Here is a 20,709-nt window from a genome sequence, read left to right as displayed (position 1 = left end):
TTTAAATGATATGCAATAATGGATAACTGAAACTCATCCCCTCAATGATTTTAGAAATAGGTAAGTAATTTATTTTATTTTTTTTTTTTTAATTTTTTTTTTCAACGTTTATTTATTTTTGGGACAGACAGAGACAGAGCATGAATGGGGGAGGGGCAGAGAGAGAGGGAGACACAGAATCGGAAACAGGCTCCAGGCTCTGAGCCATCAGCCCAGAGCCTGACGCGGGGCTCGAACTCCCGGACCGCGAGATCGTGACCTGGCTGAAGTCGGACGCTTAACCGACTGCGCCACCCAGGCGCCCCTAAGTAATTTATTTTAAAAGTCTGTTCTGACAACTCTATATCACATTATGTTGTTACAGTAGTAAGGCTAAATATAAATTCATCTTAATCTGAAAAGTTCTATAACTTCCATAGAATACTTGCCTATAGAACTTTGGATGCCGATGGTCATTTGGGCTCACTCCCTAGATAGGAAATACACTACCCAGTTATTAGTGGGTTTTGGCAGATTGGAAGAAATAATACATGGCAAGGACCTTTGGGGTCCCTTATGAATAAATGAATTTGCTAATATTAAAGTCGGGAAAGTTGGGGCCCTCTGTAACCATAACTACATATCAGCCATTGGATATGTAAGTTAAAAGATTGGTATAGGCTTTAAGGTAAATTAACTTGAATTTAGGCATTGAAATAAATCCACCGCCCCGCCCCACCCCCCCCCCCCAACGAGTAATTGTCTTAGGATACCATACCTTAATTCCTATCTTAACTTTATTTAGATGATGTTTCCTTGGTGAAAATTATTCTGGGGTTCATCTGGTATTTGAAACCAGGGTTTTTGTTTGTTTGTTTTTTGCTTTGTTTCATTTTTGTCTTGTTTTGCTGGTGTTTGAGGAGCTCGGGACAATTGGTTAGTATCTCAGCCACATTCGTCCTTTGATCTCAATTGTTTTGAACAATGTCACTGTCATCACACTAAATGTCTCGCATCCCAACGTGTCTACGGGAGCCATTGGGCCATGCCAATGCTGGTGTACTCAAGGTCAATCAAGAACATTCCTTCACAGCAGGGCCCACAGACTGGGCTCTGATGAGAGGCTGATGGGTGTGCCATATAAAAAGGGTTTATATCCACACAAATTTGGAAAATTCTGCTTAAGACAACAAGATGTGTGTATTTTTCTGCGCCTGAGGACTTCTCAGAGCATTTACTATGTTAATGTGCACCGTGATCTTTGCAGAGGATTATTCAGTGTCTAGCTGATGAATGTTCTGTGGAACGCACTTTGAAGAATGATGGTTTGTAGTAACACTTCATGCTTCCTGGTTTATACCTCTCCAGCAAATCTGGTTGTTTGCAAAAACATGGTGTGTAACTATTAAGGTGGCAGCTGAATGACAAAGAGGAGGAGTAAAAATCACTGAGCCCTGTTCTCTGGCCGTCCTTTCTGAAACGCTGGGGGCATGAATGGCCCCCCTGCCCTCACTGCTTTCTATTTTTCCTCCAAGAACAGGAAGCAGGGCACTTGGAACAAACAGAACTGCTTGTGTGGTGAATCAGGCACAGTGGTTCCGGGTTGTCCTAAGGCTCCTGTCTGAATTCAAGGCGAGGCCACATATGAGAATAAAACGGTCTGCCTCAGAGATCGAACGCAGCGTTTGTATGGAACGTTGTTCAAGATGGATACAAATGCATCAATTCTTCAGAATTAGAGGTGAATCAAAGGGAAATTACATCCAAGGAGATACAGCAGCAGCTCGCAGTTGAACCACGAGTATAGTGCAGGGATGCAGCTTTGAAGCTTCTGGGCCAGCACGCCAAAGAGCCAGATGTGACAGGTGGGATTACAGCAGCTTCAGCTCAGCATCTGGAGTGTATAAATCTGTCCCACGGAAAATTAAGAGATGCACAAGAAGGTGGTGAGAATGACCAGCTGAAAATGCCGTTTTGGAAGGAAAATCACTTTGAAGGACATAGAACATTAAAAAAAAAATAAGAATGATATCTAGGCTCAAATGGCTCTATTTCGCGGTGGGGGTGTGAAAGGATCGTACATGAGGATTCTTCGAGCTCCAAAATAGCAAAACCCTTATAAGATCTCTCTCTTGTCTGGCAGACAGAGAAAGAGAGGGAGAGGGAGAGAGGGAGAGAGGGAGACAGAGAGAACAAGGTAAGACTGTGTCATTGCGTGGATGTGAAGGAAAGATGATGCCCTTGAGACGGAGCCAGTTATTTGCAATTAGGACCCTGATGCGGTAACTCTACGGGGGTGGAAATGTGGACATATTCCCCCAGGCTTCCTTCTACAGACCAGGGAACTGTGATTATTTGTAGTACCAAAAAGATATGACATCTATAAAACAGGTGTCACAGATAAGAACCATTTCGTAAAGACGGTAGGCAGCACTGTGCTTACTGCGTCACCAACAAGCATTTATGTGGATCACAGAATCCTCTGACTTGAAGGGAACTTGGAGATTACCCAGTCAACCTGCTCACATAGAAGCTGCAACTGAGGAAAAGCAGAGAAAGTGATTCGTGTGAGGAAGGCTCGGTTGGTGATAGAGGCTGGGGGCGCATTGGGGTCCGGGGGCCCCGGGTCCCGGTTCCATGTTCTCTTCGTCGTGCTTTCGGTCTTGCACGATGGTCCCAGATGCTTTCCTAGTAAGTTCCTCTTCAACTACACCACACGATGGGAAGTGATGTGCGTATGGGCCTTGGCGTCTTCACCTCCAGGAAGTGTTCCCTTACAGGGGGTGGTGACTGTCCATGCCTTCCCTTTTGCCAAGGCGGGGGGGGGGGGGGGGGCGGGGAAAGATAGGACCTCTAGCTTGTGAATGACCGTCTCAGCCTACAGAATCTCATCTGATTCAGTTCTGCCATCAGAACCCACTGCTGATACCCTTCAAGTTTTCCTTCGGCCCTGATCTTTTGATCCTCAGCGCTGACCAGTGAGGTCAGACAAGTGTTACCACGCCCATCTGCAGACACAGAAGTGGAGATTCGAAGCAGTTAAATGCCTTGCCCAGAGGTGGCAGGCAAACCCAGGGCATCTGCCTCCCAGATGTGTGTGTTCCCTGTCCTGCAAGCTGCTCCTGGGGCCACTGTGTGATGAAGGGTGTCTGTGGAGCCGTAGGGTGGTGACGTCCCCCCAGGGGAACCCACTGTGAACAGGAGTGGGTTTGGAACCCGTGCCCTGCTTCCGGAGACACATCTCAGGTTAGCAAGATGATAGACGAGGTGAGCGGCGACGGGGTGGCAGACGGGTGGAGGCTCTTGAAGACAGCCAAGATGGAGATGGGGTGTGACAGGTGATCGCGACTGCTAGAGGGGTCTTGACAGTGTGATGGACGCAGTGGCACTCGAGGAAGATGATTCCCTCAGATAACAACACTAACAGCATCCGCAATAGCATCGACATCCTTCCCGCGCCTCATCTCTGGGGTTTCCAAATGCTGCCTGTCACCGTGAGAAAGATAAAAAGCCTTCTCAGTTGGAATCTGGCCAGCTAATCTCAGAGCTCCAGTTCAAGGAGCAGGCCAGATGTGTCCTAGCAAGGAAACACCGCATGTTTGGACAAAGGCTTGTTCAGGTATAAAATATAGCTCTGGGGTAGGTGACAATTCCTACCACATGTGTAGGAAGAGAGGCTCGCAAGCTGGTTAATGTTGGTGCGGCCTTTTTTTCCTATGGGAACAACGTGCTTTCTCTTCTCTGCACATCCTGGGAAGCTTGGTGTGAGCTCAGTTCTCTAAGCATCCGGGGATTAGCGCATTTTTATTGGGGATCAGCGATCCATTTCTGAACTCCTAGTTAAACCTCATTAACTTAGAAGGTACATTTGGGCTTCCTTGGTGTTATCGTATGCAGCATGTGGTGCTAAGGACAAACACGGAGTCTGGAGCCAGAGAGTCCAAATTTGGTCTATGTGACCTTTGAAAATTCCCCATCTGTAAGATCACCTACGCAAGATGTTTGTAAGACAGCGAGTGTTCAGTCAATTCATGTTTTTGGCTGAGGGTGTGTGTAAGAACGAACCCACCTTCTTTACTTTCAAAATGTTACAAGCTCATCCTTTTCCTGCTGTTCCACAGGTGTCCCGATGGAGCGTATTTGGAAGGAGACTGGGCATCTTCTGTACTGTGAAGATACCCCAGGTAAGGTGATGAACAGCTGTCGCTAAGAACCACTGCAAAAATATTGCTGCTGCTGCTTTATGTTGTTTATGAAGAACTGAGCCTAAGGACTTAGTACATTAATTGTCTGCATGCAAACAATTACCATATGATACCATGTGGCCGTAGCAATTCATTCAAATAGATTCTCTCCTTGAAAATGATTTAATATTTAGTTTCCTGTAACCACTAGTACTTTTAAGAAATATTTTAGGGGCACCTGGGTGGCTCAGTCAGTTGAGAGTCTGACTGGCTCAGGTCATGATCTCGCCATCCATGAGTTCGAGCCCCCTGTCGGGCTCTGTGCTGAGAGCTCAGAGCCTGGAGCCTGCTTCGGATTCTGTGTCTCCCCCTCTCTCTGCCCCTCCCTGCGCATGCTCTGTCTCTCTCTCTCTGTCAACGATAAATAAACATTTAAAAAAAGGAAATGTTTTATTTATATCCCACTTTGTTCCAAAAAGGGTCTGAGATGGTTTTTATAAAGCAACTTCTCTACATAAAATGGACTTTCATTCAGACTGACCTTCGTGCCTCATAAGTTTGAATTAAGGAAGTTTTTCCATTTTTGAGTATTAATGTTTCTCCCAAAGTTCATTTCTCTGAATGTGCTTTCCATCTTCTTTTAATTTCTCTCCAAGGACAGATATGGCAGAAATGGTGAGTTGTAATGTGTCTGGGGATCACCTTAACAGAAAAACAGAAACTTCCAGATTTCAGAAACTGTGTCAGATTCTGTTAAAAGGATTTGGCTAAGCAGTCGGAGAGTAAGGCGGTAGAAGGCGCAAACGGGAATACAAATGAGCTCATTATCACGTCCATTTCCCATTCTTTTTCACAGGTGTCATAGACCCACCAAATGTTCACCTTTTCCTCCTCAGCAGTGGAATGCATTGCCAGGTAAAGCCAGTATCCCAGAATCTCATCTCCCCTTCCTTTCCTGAATTACCACTTTAGAAGGGAAGAAGAGAAGGACTTAACCATTGATCAAGCACCAGGCATTTGAGGGGCTATTTTAGTTTGAAACCTTGTAAAGAAGTTAAGGAGCTGTTTGAGAAGAAGCACCACAATGGAATGGACCAAATTAAGGTCACGGAAGTAACAAATGAACAAATAAAACCCTCTGAATGCATAAAATTCCAAACAACATTCAGGATTCAGTGGACTGTGGTCTTGCTTCTTCCCTCTCCCTCTTGGCCAGTACGCCCATTGACCTTCCTCATCTGGCTAGGACATGCCTGTCTTGGACCCATCTGTTGTACTTGGTTCTGTTCCCGAGTCACCTAGCATTGGTTACTTTCTAAAATGTAGCCAAGAAGTCATTGCAAAGGGTGCACAGACCTGTTTACCAGCGTTGGAAGTGCTGTGGGCTCCTCATTGAATTTCGAATTCTCTAGCAGCTGCCATTGCTGCTTCCCCAAGAGCAAGTCCCTCCTAATCCCCAGCTCAGTGGGCTCGTTTGGGCTGCACAGGCATCCTGCCGTCAGGACACTTCCAACGGCTCCAGTTCCACATTGAGGAATTTCATCAACGTGTGTAATAAGCACAAAAATCAGCTGTTATTATTATTTGAGAGGTTTGCATACTCATTGTTTCTCCTGTTAGTGTGGGGAAACAGGTTCCCTTTTGAGCATCAGTTTTAAGAAGAATGGCTATGGTTTCCATATTTTAATTTGTTTGTATATCAACTAAAATTCTGTATATCAACTAAAATTCTCCGTTGTCACTTGATCCTTTGTTTTTTTCCCATATGAATTATGAGATAGGTATTTATGAAGAGAGTGCAAGATTTATCCTGTATTTCTTTCCCAGCTCCTAAATGATTCATTTTTTGATTGATTAAAATTTTTTTTTTTTTTACAAATGGCTTGTTGAATAAAGAGGGATTGTTGGAAAGTAGCATTTCTTTTACAGGGTTAAACTGATTTGGTTATAGTCTCTATGTCCTTCTTACTTTAGCTTTCTTTCGTTATATAATTACACAGCAAATCTAATGGGCCTTCTATGTAATCTCTCTCTCATCAGTACTGTTTGAGAAGTAGGATTCAGTGTCTACACATGTCCCCTATCCATCCAGCCTCACTGGGACCCCCATTGCCACAGAGACACTTTTATAGGTAGAGAAACAGCCAAACATTCAACTTCTTCCTTCCCACCTTATTCTTGACCAAGAGTTACTTCTGTTAAGATTTCAAAAGTTACAAATCAACAGTCACCTATGAATACTTGCTGCAGCGAACTACATTTGCAAGGAAGAAATTTAATATAATTTTTGGGACAACTTGTATCCAATTTTTTTCAATCGAGTGCAGACCAAATTTTTCAGCTGTGAGCTGTAACATATTCATTAAGGGGTTGAAATAGATTGAGTGGATCATGGTTGGCATTTCAAAAGGGGAATAGAATAAAATGAAATAGACTACAAAATGTAAAACTCTCTTGTGGAACTTTGTTTCAGGTGTGCCTGTATGTGTGTGTGTGTGTGTGTGTGTGTGTGTGTGTGTGGTGTACTAGGAAGAGGTGTGGTCCTGTGGATCATGGTGACAAATATTTGGAAAGCATTGATTTAAGTGACTTGTTTAAAAATTGTATTCCTCAAATTTTAGGGTTCCAGAAAAGGTACTTGAGAGGTTAAACGGTAGGAGGCCCCTATCACTAATTCAACCATTAAAAAACTATTTTTTGTTGTCTCATGAATTGGGGATACTGCATAAGATTACATTTGGAGAAACTATGCTGCTTCTAAACTTAAAAAAAAAAAATTGGAAATCACTGGTTTATATCAATAGTAGGTTGATCATCTCTCTATTTTTAGAATTCCACTTCTCCTCCTAAGGAATAATCATTCAGTGGCCCCCAGCCTTCTTCAAGGCTAAACGTTCCCACTTCTTTTGATGTTGATTAAATTTTTGCAACCTTTCTATAGTTCCTATCACACCTCTGGGGCCCCTTCTTTTTTTTTTTTATTTTTTTTTATTTAAAAAAAAATTTTTTTTTTTCAACCTTTATTTATTTTTGGGACAGAGAGAGACAGAGCATGAACGGGGGAGGGGCAGAGAGAGAGGGAGACACAGAATCGGAAACAGGCTCCAGGCTCTGAGCCATCAGCCCAGAGCCCGACGCGGGGCTCGAACTCACGGACCGCGAGATCGTGACCTGGCTGAAGTCGGACGCTTAACCGACTGCGCCACCCAGGCGCCCCATGGGGCCCCTTCTTATTTCTCCCTATTTCCTCAAATTTCAAGAATATCCGGGGCCCAACTGTCATTATGATGTTATCTAGTCTGGGTCCTCACAACCCTGCATAGGTTTCCACCTCCCACAATGTAGAGCAGACTTTCATTTTGCTGAGTCTCCCAAATCTGAATAAGGGGATCTTTATTCAAATAGCAGCCACGTAGAAATGAGCCGTGCCCATCTAACTTTGTCCGTATCCCTCTCCTCCCCAGCTTGTGACATAAAGGGCCTATGAACTTTCTGGCTGTTTGGATACTTAGCAAGGATAAAGAATGTGGAATTGAATCACAAGTGAACGGAATAACACAATTTTCGGCTTGAAAGGGATGTAAACATCATCTACTTAAACTCTGTCGTTTTTGCATGTTAGGAACCGGAGTCCCCACTCACTCACCCAACGCCACACAGCCTATGAGTTCACATTCCCTTCGGCTCAAAGGCCTCATTTGAAAATACCCAACTTTGTTTAACTAACCAACATTTAATGAGCATAAGAGATTTAGACCCTAAGCAGTGGCTGTAGAGCTTTTTAACTGCAATCCAGCATTTAAACTGCAATCCAGCAAACACATACATGATTATGCACATAAACAGTAACACAAAAATGTCACAAAGCATTACATACCCTTACAACAAGCGGTGCACTTTTCCGTTTTCTGTTCTATTCACGTACTAGGCACATGTTAGGGGCTGTAACACAGAAATCCAAAATACTCACTTTAAATAAGATAGAAGTTTATTGCTTTCTCATGAAATAATTCGGGAATGAGTAATTTGGGATTGGCCGGATGATTTTGCCTGACAAGCTACGCAGGGACACATTTTCTTCCATTTTGTTGGTTGGATTTGGTTCATCCACATGCCCACATTCTCACCCACAGGGAAGCAAAAGGGAAAGTCTGGGCTGAATAGTTTTGTCTTTACGGCACGTCCTACAGTTTGCTTGCATTACGCGTCTTCCTATTGGCCCAAATGTAACTATGTGGTAGTACCTGCAAATTTATCTCAGCTTGTCTAGCTACAACTCAGCATATATTTCTAGAAAAAATAAAGAATGAATGGGTACGTGTGAAAAAGTGATGCCTGCTACGATTCCATTTCATTCGCTTACAAACTTGCTGGTGATCATTTACAAAATCGATTTCATAATCCACTAATTGGCCACGACATACAGTTTACAAATCATTGTCCTCTAGTATGGTAGGCTACATATTAGAAATAATTTTACCCAGCCAGCTTAGCAGGAGAAGTTCAAAAATATCCATGTTCAAAATAGCATTAATATTTTAGCTAGTTTTAATTTTTACCAAAGTCGTACAGGCACAGAGTTGCAAGGGTCAAATACCCACAATTATCCCTTTACTTTCAGTTTCTTCTGGGATGTATTTTCAACACTCAAAACTGATTCTCTTGATACGTACCTGCATATATTCGTAGAATATGTTTAGACTTCTACTTCTTGGCTTTTGTAGTTTTGGGCATTTTTTATTGATTTCCTGTCGTAGAAATGAGGATTTACTCCTCTACCCATCTGCCCACCCTTCACGTACTCCTTATCCTTTCAAATGTCCAATGGATTCATCTCATAATCTTGGTCAGATCAGTATTCAGTGTTTATGTGATTATGACTACACAAATTAATTCACAGGTGCTTCATGTATTTTCCTAGGATTAATTTTCTTTCTGGCACAGTCTTTCATATCTTCTTCTTATTCCCTTTTCTAGAAATTTATTTAGTACTCTGTGGCCTTATCACTAATTCCTCTCCTCAGTTTTCCTCCCAGGTTTGTAAATCTCCACCCAATGCTTTCAAACATATTAGGTATTGTACTGACTTCATCTTCTTGAAGGAGAATTTCCCAAAATCTGCTCTGCTCCCATCTGGACCAAATGGCTGCAGAGGTATGATTTCCGATTCTCTCTATACCATCATCTTGGGTATACCCTCCAACTCCCTCAGGTGCTGGATACACTATTTTTTTGGATCCAGTCTTCCCTTTTTTTTTTTTTTTTAATCCCTTCACAGGATTGGAGCATATCCTCCAGCAATAACCTGGACAAAGGTGTAGATAAAATAGATGCATTGAGATCTTGCACGTTTGAAAATGTCTTCATTTAACCTTGACAGTGAATTCATAGTTTGGTTGGACATAAAATTCTGGGTTAGAGATAATTTTCCTTCAACACATTGAAGATATCGCCGCATTGCCTTCCAGCTTTTAGAGTGGTCATAGAGAAGTCTGATATTACTCTTCTGATGCTTGATCCTTTGTAGAAAACCTGGTTTTTCTCTCTGGAAGTTTGTAGGCATTTGATGTTTGGTGTGTTGAAATTTGGCATTTCTTGATGTGGATCTTTTTTTTTTAAATGTTCATTTTTGAGAGAGAGAGAGAGAGAGAGAGAGAGTGAGGGAAGGACAAAGAGAAAGGGAGACAGAATTCGAAGCAGGCTCCAGACTCCAAGCTGTCAGCACAGAGCCCAACATGGGTATCGAACTCACAAACCGTGAAATCACGACCTGAGTCAAAGTGGGGACGCTTAACCGACTGAGACTTCCGGGCACCCCGGCGTGGATCTCTTTTTATTCATTGTTGGGAACACCCAGTGGATCCTATAAATCTGGAAAACAACAATAATTTTATTAATTAGTTTTCTCCCATCACTTCTTTTTTTCCTGCTCTCCCTTTTTTGGGACTCTGATTATTGTGATATTTGACCTCTTGGACTGGTCTTTTAATTTTATAATTTTTTTATTTGCTTATTTTTTTGTCTTTTTGTCTTTGTGTTCTTCCTAAGTTATTATCTTAGCTATATCCTTCAACACTTCTGATAATTTTTTTCTGACATCAATTTTTAAAAAAAAAATTTCCAAGGTTTTTCTGTCTCTCTCTTTGTTCTTTGAATGTTCCTTTTTCAGAGCATCCTGTTCAGGGTTTCCTTTATCTCTGTGAAGTTAATACTTTAGGGGGAGTTTGTTATTTCTTCTGGTATGGTCTCTGCTTCTTCCAGGTTGCTTTTACCCTGGTTATTTCTTCTCTGAATCCATTTGAGATGATTCTCTCCAATTCTGGAGACCCTTGGCTGTCTGTTTACATTCTAGAACAGGATTGTAAAACCCCAGTTGGAAGTTGTGTACCTGGAGGTATTCCCTGGAGGGTGAGCTGGTTGGGACTTTTCTTTGGGGAAATCCAGAAGTCAGTATCTTTAGGTCCTTCCGGTTAGGCTGATCAGAAGTCCAGGAGAAGAGTCTTCCAATTTTCTGCCTCCAGGATTCTGAAGGGCAAGTGGGGGAAGAAGGAGGGGTGAGGAGGCAGGGCAGGAGGGTCTCAATGTTCACTGCATGAACCTTCTCCCGTTCCTTCTGCTTTCTCAACAGCGCCCCCAACTTCAAATGTGCTTATTGTCCTCAGTCCAGAGGCCTTCTGTAGGGAACAAGCCTGCTGTCTTCTGCTGGTCCGTGTGGGAAGGGGCAGTTGCTGAGCTTAGCAGAAGGATGGTAGAGATTTGTGTTCCTGGAATAGACTTTCAACCAATCCTCTCCTTTAGCCCTACCATCAGTGCTGCTTCCAAAGTGACTCGGTTCCACCAAATGGTGGATCTGTATTGGTTCTGAGTTCAAATCGGGTTCCTTCTGTGGCTTCCTCTAGGGTAAGGGTGCCATGTTTGTGAACCTGCTGTCAGTGTTTACCTGAACATCTGCTTTCCAGGTTCCAGAATATTACTGGGTCTTTTTTCACCATTTTATATCTCCTTGTGGGTTTATTTTCCTTAAAAATAAGCAAACAACAACCTACCCCAACCCTCCCTCTCCCCCCCCCCCATTTCTATTACATTAGTGGAGATTCTGAAGGAAGCAGAGGTTTAATGCATGTGTTAATTGCTAGGTATAATTTCTATGCTTAGGCCTCTCAGTTTATTTTAAACAAATAGCTTTAACCTTTTCTTTACTTTTCCTCCTTGCAGTCCTTCAAAAAGTATTAAGAAGTAGTAAAGAAATAGGGAAAGGGGATTAAGAGTACACTTACCTTGATGGACTCTGAGAAATGTATAGAATTGTTGAATCACTCTATTGTGCACCTGAAACTAATAAAAAAGAAGTGACGTGGTTGTCTAATTTATATGTCATTTCTGTGCTATCTTTCTTCCTCTCATAGAAATGCATTTGAATTTTAGCAGCCAATGTGTGGATATTAGAGGCGGAGGAAGAAAAACGGATGGAAGCTAGTGAACCGTCAGACTCCATTTTCATCTCTTGAATTATTGAATGTGATTGTATCTAACATTTTATTTTTTTTTAAATTTTTTTTCCAACGTTTTTTTATTTATTTTTGGGACAGAGAGAGACAGAGCATGAACGGGGGAGGGTCAGAGAGAGAGGGAGACACAGAATCGGAAACAGGCTCCAGGCTCTGAGCCATCAGCCCAGAGCCTGACGCGGGGCTCGAACTCACGGACCACAAGATCGTGACCTGGCTGAAGTCGGACGCTTAACCGACTGCACCACCCAGGCGCCCCTAACATTTTATTTTTTAATTAAAAAATGTTTTGTTTTGTTTTTTTTAAAGTAGGCTCCACACCCCACGTGGGGCTTGAACTCACGGCCCTGAGATTATGAGTTGCATGCTCTAGTGACTGAGGCAGCAGGTGCCCCTGTGTCTAACATTTTAGAAGAGTAAGAAGTAAAAAATAAAAAATAGATCTGAATGTTGAAATGTGTATAGCTTGCACAGATTTTTTTTTTTTTTTTTTTTTTTTTGCTGGCGTTATGAAATATTTGGGGGAATAAACTTGAAAACTCTGCTTTTTAAGGTACTTGACCTTGGTTATTGGCCTTGAAACTAAGTAAATAGAGGTTGCCTTGTTGTTCCTGGGCCTCTGACAAGAAACTTGCATGTGACTGTGTGGCTTTTCTCTTTCATCAGCAGAAGAGATAAGGAACTTCAGGCTGTGACAATAATAACACAACCGTGAGCTCAAGTGGCACCCAAATTTCCAGCTTTCATGTGCTCGCGGAAGTGTTTCAAGGAAAATGACGTTGGCCCTCCACATGTCCATCTAGCCCAAAGCAGCAGCAGGGGGATGGGGTGGTTTGGAAAAGGTTTGTGAGATTTGGCATCAACCAGACCTAGAGGGCCATGACTCAACTTCTGGCTTCATCATTTAAGAGCTGTGTGAATTTGTACAGCTACTCAGAGGCTCCGAGCGCAACTCCTCATAGGTAAATTAAGGGCAAGGGCAGTAACATCTTCTCTGTAGGGTTAGATACCGTGCTTGTAAATCTCCCAACACAATGGCTGACACTTCACGAGTGGCAAAGGGCGAAAACGTGGTGATGTCTCACACGATATGAGGAGATGTCCCCCTGGCAGCCTAGAGAAGCGTACAAACTAGCTTGGGGACTGAAGAACCGGAAAGGGAAAAAAAAAGATGAAGAAGAAGGAAAATAAGAAAAGAAAAAAAGAAAAAGAGAGTGAGAGAGTCCTCAGTTGGGAATGATATCTTCTCCCTTCTGGATAAATGGTTCCGTGTGAACTATCCCAGATTAGTGAAGCAGGGAGGTGGTGAAGTAGGGCATATAATTCATGTTGCAGTTCATTAGGATGGATCAAGTCTCCTCTGCTTCACAGAAGCTCATCTCTTGAGCTCCATTTAAATAGTGTGCTGAGCCCTAGTGCATGCGAACAATAATGTCCCTAGTCACTGCCAGCAAATAACCTTTTTTTCCAGCAATAAACTCCAAAGCCTCCAGAAATTAACGTGGAGTTAATTTTAGCAGAGACATAACAAATGAGGCTGCCCTGAAAGGGAGAAGAAGAGTAAATTCGACCACATTAAGTAGGGCAGAAGCAGCAATCAGATATGCCAAGAGACTTGAAACCTCTCAGCGGTACCTCAACTTGGGGTGTGTGTATGCATCTATACGTAAACTCTGCAGGCATGTGTGTTAAACACATACAGGTGTGGACATCTGTACCGCAGGCGGCTTACCAGGACCATCACAGGAGAGGCTGAGGAGGGAGGGAGGATGGAGGGGTGGAGGGAGACCGTGGGCCTGAATTGTAGGCTCAGGTCTGGGTTAGAGACTTCCAGCCTTGTCTCCTGTCTCTTCCTCCTGCCCTTGACTTTATATGGCTCTAGATACAGAAAACTCATGTCTCCCACGCTGTTTCAAACCACGAGAAGTGGCAAGATTGCCTTGATCTTCTGTTCAGAAAGCCTTGAAAAATAATCCACTTGTGAAACTGAAAACCAGAAATTAAAAAGGAAAAGAAGAAAAGAAAAGGAAAGAAAAGGGGGAGGGAAAAACAACATCAGAAAACAACCCTTGGTCTTTCATTTGCCTAAACCGAAGTAGTCACTCTCATTTCTCTTCTTTCTAATAGTTGTAAAATAAGCTTTCTCTGGATGGAAGTCCCTTGGCTCAGAAGCCATTGGTTTTAACAAGAGACAACTGCCTTATAAAGCAAGCAGCACTGTTAAATAGCTTCACTTGCATTTGTTTCTTATTTAATTGACCACCATAAGCCTTATTTTACTGCCTACAATCCAAGGCTTTTGTATGGCACAGAAGTTAATGTTGAGGGCGTGTGGCTGTCCCTAGAGTGGCATAGAACATGGCCACCGCGTGTGACTTCAGGTGCGAGTGCAAACTTTGGTCCTTTGCTTTCGAGCCATACTTGAAGTTCGTTTTAAAGACGAAGGCGTTTATTAGAAGAAATGCCACCCATGTCTGATGACGGCTCTATCAAGGACACAAGCCTCACAGCTTTAATTGCTCTGATAGTTAAAGCTCAGAAGAGAGTAGAACATTATTTATAGTGATCGCTGCTAAGTAAATCATTTAAAAAATGGCTTTCTAAATGTAATATTTCCCTTTTAAGAAGCCCTCCAGAATTACCGGGGCTTTACAATGGAACATGAAACATATTGCAGGGAGAGAGACAGAAGCCGTCTTGATTAATGCCCACGATTATCAGCGATGCAAATCACTTTCACTTATTAAGTCTTGTTTAATATCCTAATGAAGGCTTCTGAGCAGATTTGGTAATTCCAGAGAAAGTGACTGTGAACTAATGCCCTTTCAGCATGTTGAGAATGAGCAGCACTATAAAGAAAACCTCATTTACCGTAATTCCTCCCCTGCACAGGACCCTTTTCTCAGCGTCTCCTTCGCAGCAGGAGACAATTAACCTTTTCAGTGCCAGAAGTGATTCCCAGCACATTCCAGCTGCGAAGGCCGGCGGGGTCAGAGGAAGATGGAAGTTCTCTTTAGTTTTCACTTCCATAGAACAGTTCTAAGAAACTGGACTACAGAGTAAGGGTTTAAAATGCCGCAGCTGGTTATGTTACTTGACTTGGGCACATGTGGCATCTTGTACCCTACCAGAGCCGTTGGAAGTGCCAACCCCGGCCAATCTGGCATGGCTTATTCAGCTCAAATCAAAGGCCGCCAGAAATGAAAGCAGATTCGCCGGAGAAAAGCCTGTTCCACCCCGAAATGCTGGGCTTCCTTTGTGATCTGTCGGGAAGTAGGTTTTATTGAGGTTGAAAGTCTGGGAGGTCGCGCTGGGGGTGGTGATTTGGGGATCTGCCTTTGGCTTTCTTGTACAGCCGTGCTCCCATTCGATGGCTCTGCTGTACTTGGGGACACTGAGACGGCCCAGGGCTGGGGACTGTGCTCCGCCCTTCTCTGTCCGCATGGCTGCCCCCACCTGTGGATGCATCGCGATTTCCTAACATCACCACTTCTTCTTTCCAGAAGCAGGAGGTGGAAATGAGGGGGAGAAGGATCCCACTGGGGCAATGGCTGGCTGGTTGGTTGGGGAGTTTCCTGTAGTCATGTCTCTTTCGGGGCCCAGCGTGGGGGGAGCACCTCCATTGAAGCATCCCCTCTGATTTTAGGAATGCCCTTTCATACCTCTTCCTACCTCAGTCTGGCTGCGTTACCCCATGTCCTGGTATAAAAGGTGGCGGCCTTGCCTTTGGGTTAAGACAGAGAAAGAACCAGGCAGTTTTCTGGTTTGCTTGGAATATAAAACAGCTCCAAGCTGGACACTTAGGAGCTGACGTGAACTTCTCCTTGTCCTAACAGGGTCAAAATCAAAACCAGACAGCCCCCAGTGCAGGGACTCCAGCGGGCTGAACAATGAAACCATAGCATGAGCACATGAAGACTTGCTCATGGCAGATAAAAGAAAACCATCGCTCATTTTGTTTTTCCTAAAGGCTTTCAGGGCAGAGAGCGGTGGGTTTAGGTGAGAGAGGAGGAGAGTGAGGGTATGGAGAATGAAACGCTGATTCGTGGTCAAAGAGGAGGACAAAACGTTGGGAGGAGATCTGGATCACTTTGCTCCCCCAGATCCCAGGTGGGAAGAGATGCTGCCCATTGAGTCCGTGCCCTTGGGGGATGGGATCCAGCAATGGGCTGCAGCAAGGCAACACAACTGTGGGTGAGAACAAGGATTGCAGAGCTCAGTGGAGCCATCTGGATGGTTTATCATCTCACCTTCTCTCTCTGGCTTCCTAATTCATGCTTCCAGCTGCCCCGCCCCTCCCTGCAAGCCTCTGGGATTCTTTCTTCTTCACTTTGTGCTTCTCAGCTTTTAGCATGCTGGGGACTCCATTCATTTGTCTTGTTTACTGCTTAATTTTTGTTTCCCCTGCGAGAACGTTAGCTCCACGATGGTTGCCTGCGCACTGCCACGCTTCGAACAGCGCACCTGGCAGGTGCTTGGTAAAGACTGGCTGAGCAGATGGATGAGTCCAGGGGTTACAAGGCCTGAGTTTCTCTGGGGCACAAAGGATGGGTTTTAGGCTGGAAGGTGAAAGGTTAGGCTCATGCTGGCTCGACCGCGGTTAAGCCACTGCACATTTAAGCCTTAAGACCTTTGACAGACTGTTTACACTTGAGCCAATAGATCCTCTTCCCTAGAATAGGGATGGGTGTGACCTCTCTCAGCCTACCCCAAGGGCCTGTGTTTTCTCAGTAGCACAGCAGAAAGGTGGCTATGGTAATGCTGTGAAAACCAGGAGGTATTATATGCATTTTGGGTATTGTAATCAGTGGAGACAGGCCTGCCGCTGTTTCATTTTATTTCAGGCTCACTTTCTCATTGCCCTTTTCTGCACTCAGAGCTCACATGTCTTCCCCTCTGCAAAACCCTCCCTGATCTTCCCAGGCAGAATTACTTACCCCTTCACCTCTGCTCCCCTATCCAGCCTGACTCGTTATCACATCCACGTTTTGTGTGTCTCTGCATCCAGAGCAACTACCTGCCAGACGCCATGTTATATCAACTCACTTCAGGCACAAACAACCCATTTCACAGATAAGGGAGCTGAGGCACAGAGAATTAAGTTAACATGCCCAAGATTCATACAGCTGGGAAGTGGGTGGTCAGGATTTGAACCCGGGCAACAGGTTCCAGCCTTCCCATTCTGTGCCCACGACCCTCTGGCTGCAGAGTGCTTTGCACACAAAGCGGAAGGGTAGACGTCAGAGAGGTGGGGCAAATCAATAGCATCAGGCAATATTTTCTGTCTGCCTGCCTGCAAAGGGTTGTTCCGAAAAGCAAGGGGAGAATGGATGTGAGTGTGCTTTGTAAATGAAAAAGCACTAAGCACTGAGAGGTTATTGTTGTAATTAAATAGTTTTAATGACAACGGAAGTAGAAGTGTCTAGAACATTATCAAGAAGCATCTATGAAAGTACTCACCATCTGTTCTGGGGCAGTTCTGTAAAAGCCCAATGACATGGCTCACAGATTTCTAGACTTCTTTCTTGACCCCCTGCCAAGCTTTCAGGCTAATGAGATCTGATCAACTTTGCTTCAACCTCACTCTGAATTTTTTTTTTTTTTAACCTTGTATTTCTTTTATTTTGATTTTTAAAAATTGTGGTAAAATACATCTGCCATGAAGGTTTTACCATTTTCACTGTAAGGCTCATGAAGTAACACTGTGCCATCCATCACCACCATCCATCTCTGGCAATTCTGCCCTCCTCAGCGGAAACTTTGTATCGATTAAACCATAACTCCCACAGCCGCCGGGAAGCTCTCTTTGACTTTCTGCTGTATGAATTTGACTACTCCAGGTACCTCGGGGATCATCCAGTGAAATCATCGGATGGAACCATATCTGTCTGTGACTGGCTTATTTCACTTAGCATAATTTGTCTTCAAGATTTATTCATGTTGCAGCATGGGGCAGAATTTCCTTTCTTTTTAAGAATTTCCTTTCTTCCTGGGGCACCTGGGTGGCTCAGTCGGTTAAGCGTCCGACTTCGGTTCAGGTCATGATCTCGCGGTCCGTGAGTTCGAGCCCCGCGTCGGGCTCTGGGCTGATGGCTCAGAGCCTGTAGCCTGTTTCTGATTCTGTGTCTCCCTCTCTCTCTGACCCTCCCCCGTTCATGCTCTGTCTCTCTCTGTCTCAAAAATAAATAAAACTTAAAAAAAATTAAAAAAAAAAAAGAATTTCCTTTCTTCCTTTTTTTTTTTGTTCACCTATTCATCTGTCGGTGGACACTTGGGTTGGTTCCATTTTTGACTATGATAAATAATGCTGTTATGAACATGGGTGTACAAATATCTGTTCGAGTCCCTATTGAAATTCTTCTGGGTAGATACCTAGCACTGGAATTTCTGGATCGCGTGGCAATTCTATTTTTAATTTTTTGATGAACCACCAAACTGTTCTCCACAGCAGCTGCACCATTTTGCATTCCTACCAACAGTGCGCAAACGTTCCAATTTCCCCACATCCTCGCCAACAGTTGTTATTTTCTGGTTTTTGTGTTTTTGATAATAGCCATCGTCATGGATGGGAAGTAGGTCATTCTGAATCTTTGAACGATTGTTTTGCTTGTTTGCCTTCCATATCTCTGAATTATTTTTCATCTTCAAGAAACAATCTTGGCCACATTAAATAGACTTGATTCTTTCATCTTGAATGTCTTCATTCTTTTATGTATCTGGCCTTCAAATAGATGGCCCAACGTGTGCCAGCTACTTACTGTTCGAGGTGCTGGAAAACCCTGGTGAGTAGGACCATGGCAGCTCTTTGCTCTCTGGGAGTTCCGGGTTGAGTTTGGTCACATAACACATAATTACGGTGGTTTGTTACCCTAAGGTATAAATTATCTCATTTATAGCTACCTTTGAAATATCATCATTGCAATTGTACATGACACAAGCTTACTTGCACAGAACCCTGAAATTCTTCTAAAGACTAAGGTTTTCTGGATGCATGTGAGCTTGGCTCTGTAGACCCTTGGGTTTTTTGTTTTTTCTTTTTGAAAAATCAGCTTTATGTTTTAAAATAGTTTCAGGGGCGCCTGGGTGGCTTGGTCGGTTAAGCGTCTGACTTTGGCTCAGGTCATGATCTCACGGTCCATGAGTTCGAGCCCCGCGTTGGGCTCTGTGCTGACAGCTCAGAGCCTGGAGCTTGTTTCAGATTCTGTGTCTCCCTCTCTCTCTGCCCCTCCCCTGTTCGTGCTCTGTCTCTCTCTGTCTCAAAAATAAATAAACGTTAAAAAAAATTTTTTTAATAAAAAAATAAAAATAAAATAAAATAGTTTCAGATTTACTACAAAGTCTGTATAGAGAGTTCCCATAAATCCCAGAGCCCATTATTAACATCTTACATTAGTATGGGATATTTATCACAATTAATGAACCCATACTGACACATTATTACTAACAAAAGTTCATAGTTTATTTGGATTCTCTTAATTTTTGCCTAATGTCTTTTTCTGTTCCAAGATTCCCATCTAGGAAACCACATTGTATTAAGGTGTCATGTCCCCTTAGGCTCTTCTTGACTGTGACATTTCTCAGGTGTCCCTTGTTTTGGATTACCTTGACAATTTTGAGAAGTACTGGTGAGGTATTTTGTAAATCCCTTTCTTTCTTTCTTTTTTTCTTTTTTTTTTTAAACGTTTATTTATTATTGAGAGACGGAGAGACACAGAGAGCGAGTAGGGGAGGGGTAGAGAGAGGGGGAGACACAGAATCCGAAGTAGGCTCCAGGCTCTGAGCTGTCAGCACAGAGCCTGATGCGGGGCTCAAACTCACAAACTGTGAGATCATGACCTGAGTCGAAGTCGGTCGCCTAACCAGCTGAGCCATCCAGGTGCTCCTATAAATTCCTTTTTTATTGGGATTTGTCTGACGATTCTCTCATGCTTATATTGAGGCTATGGGTTTTGGAAAGGAGATCAGAGAGGTAAGGTACATTTTCATCCCATCATACCAAGGGTACAAATCAACATAATTTATCACTCTTGATGTTGACCTTGACCACGTAGCTGAGGTCATGTTTGTCATGTTTCTCTGCGGCAAAATTACTCTTTCTTTTCCGCTTTGTATACCGTACCTCCTGGGAAGGAAGAGTGTCACTATATGGGCGTATAACTATGTGAGAGGCGTGTCACGCTGATGCAATGAGGAGTTATACTCTTTGAGAGTGGTATGTCTACGTAAATTACGTGGACTTCTTCTGCATGGAACGCTTGTCTCTTTTCTCACGTTTATTTATTTATTCAATGGCTTATTTATACCAGCACGACTCGGGGATATTTATTTCGTACTTTGGGTCACAATCCGGTACAATTTTGTTTATTTTCTTGATGAAATTGCTTCCGTTTTGACCATTGGGAAACAGTTTTAGTTGGTGCCTGGGTCCCTTTGACATACTTCCACACCGTCGTGGGGTTTTATGGTTTGTTCCGTTTTGAGCTCTTTCTTACTTTCTGGCACTGCAAAGTGCGCAAGGCCCATCTTGTATATTCCCTGCCTGAGTCCTAGAATCAGCCATTTTCTCAAGGATCCCTGCTCCTTTTAGCGGAGAGCGATGTGAGAAACGAAGATCAAAGTGCCAGGTTGGCTCTCACTGCTACTGGGATGCCATTGCATTCAGGTTGTCTCAGTTGATAAATGCGTGCAAATAGGCTCTCAATTGTGATGACTATTTTTAGCACTTTGGATGAAAATATTGATAAAATGTATTATACGCTTCTCCGCATTCAGGACGGAATACAGTCAGTATAATTTAACCTGTTCTTGGGAAGCGGGGCCCTTGTCTTGAATGCCAGTTATTTGGCCATGGTACAGTGATTGCCCCCAACTCCTAACCGGCTTTGAACGAGCGTTTATGTTTACACCGTGATGCCACGCTGTTGCGCTATTCGAATTCTGTCCCAGCGTTTCGTAACCTTTCGAATTCGTTTTCCTCTTCGCGTCTTTAACATCCACCTCTGTTTCCCTTCAATTTACTGTCTGTGATGTGCTGTCTT

The sequence above is a fragment of the Leopardus geoffroyi genome, chromosome C3 (genome assembly GCF_018350155.1).
Source record: "Leopardus geoffroyi isolate Oge1 chromosome C3, O.geoffroyi_Oge1_pat1.0, whole genome shotgun sequence".
Taxonomy (NCBI): domain Eukaryota; kingdom Metazoa; phylum Chordata; class Mammalia; order Carnivora; family Felidae; genus Leopardus; species Leopardus geoffroyi.
The sequence above is the reverse complement of the archived record's forward strand: the minus strand, read 5'-3'. Positions refer to the sequence as shown.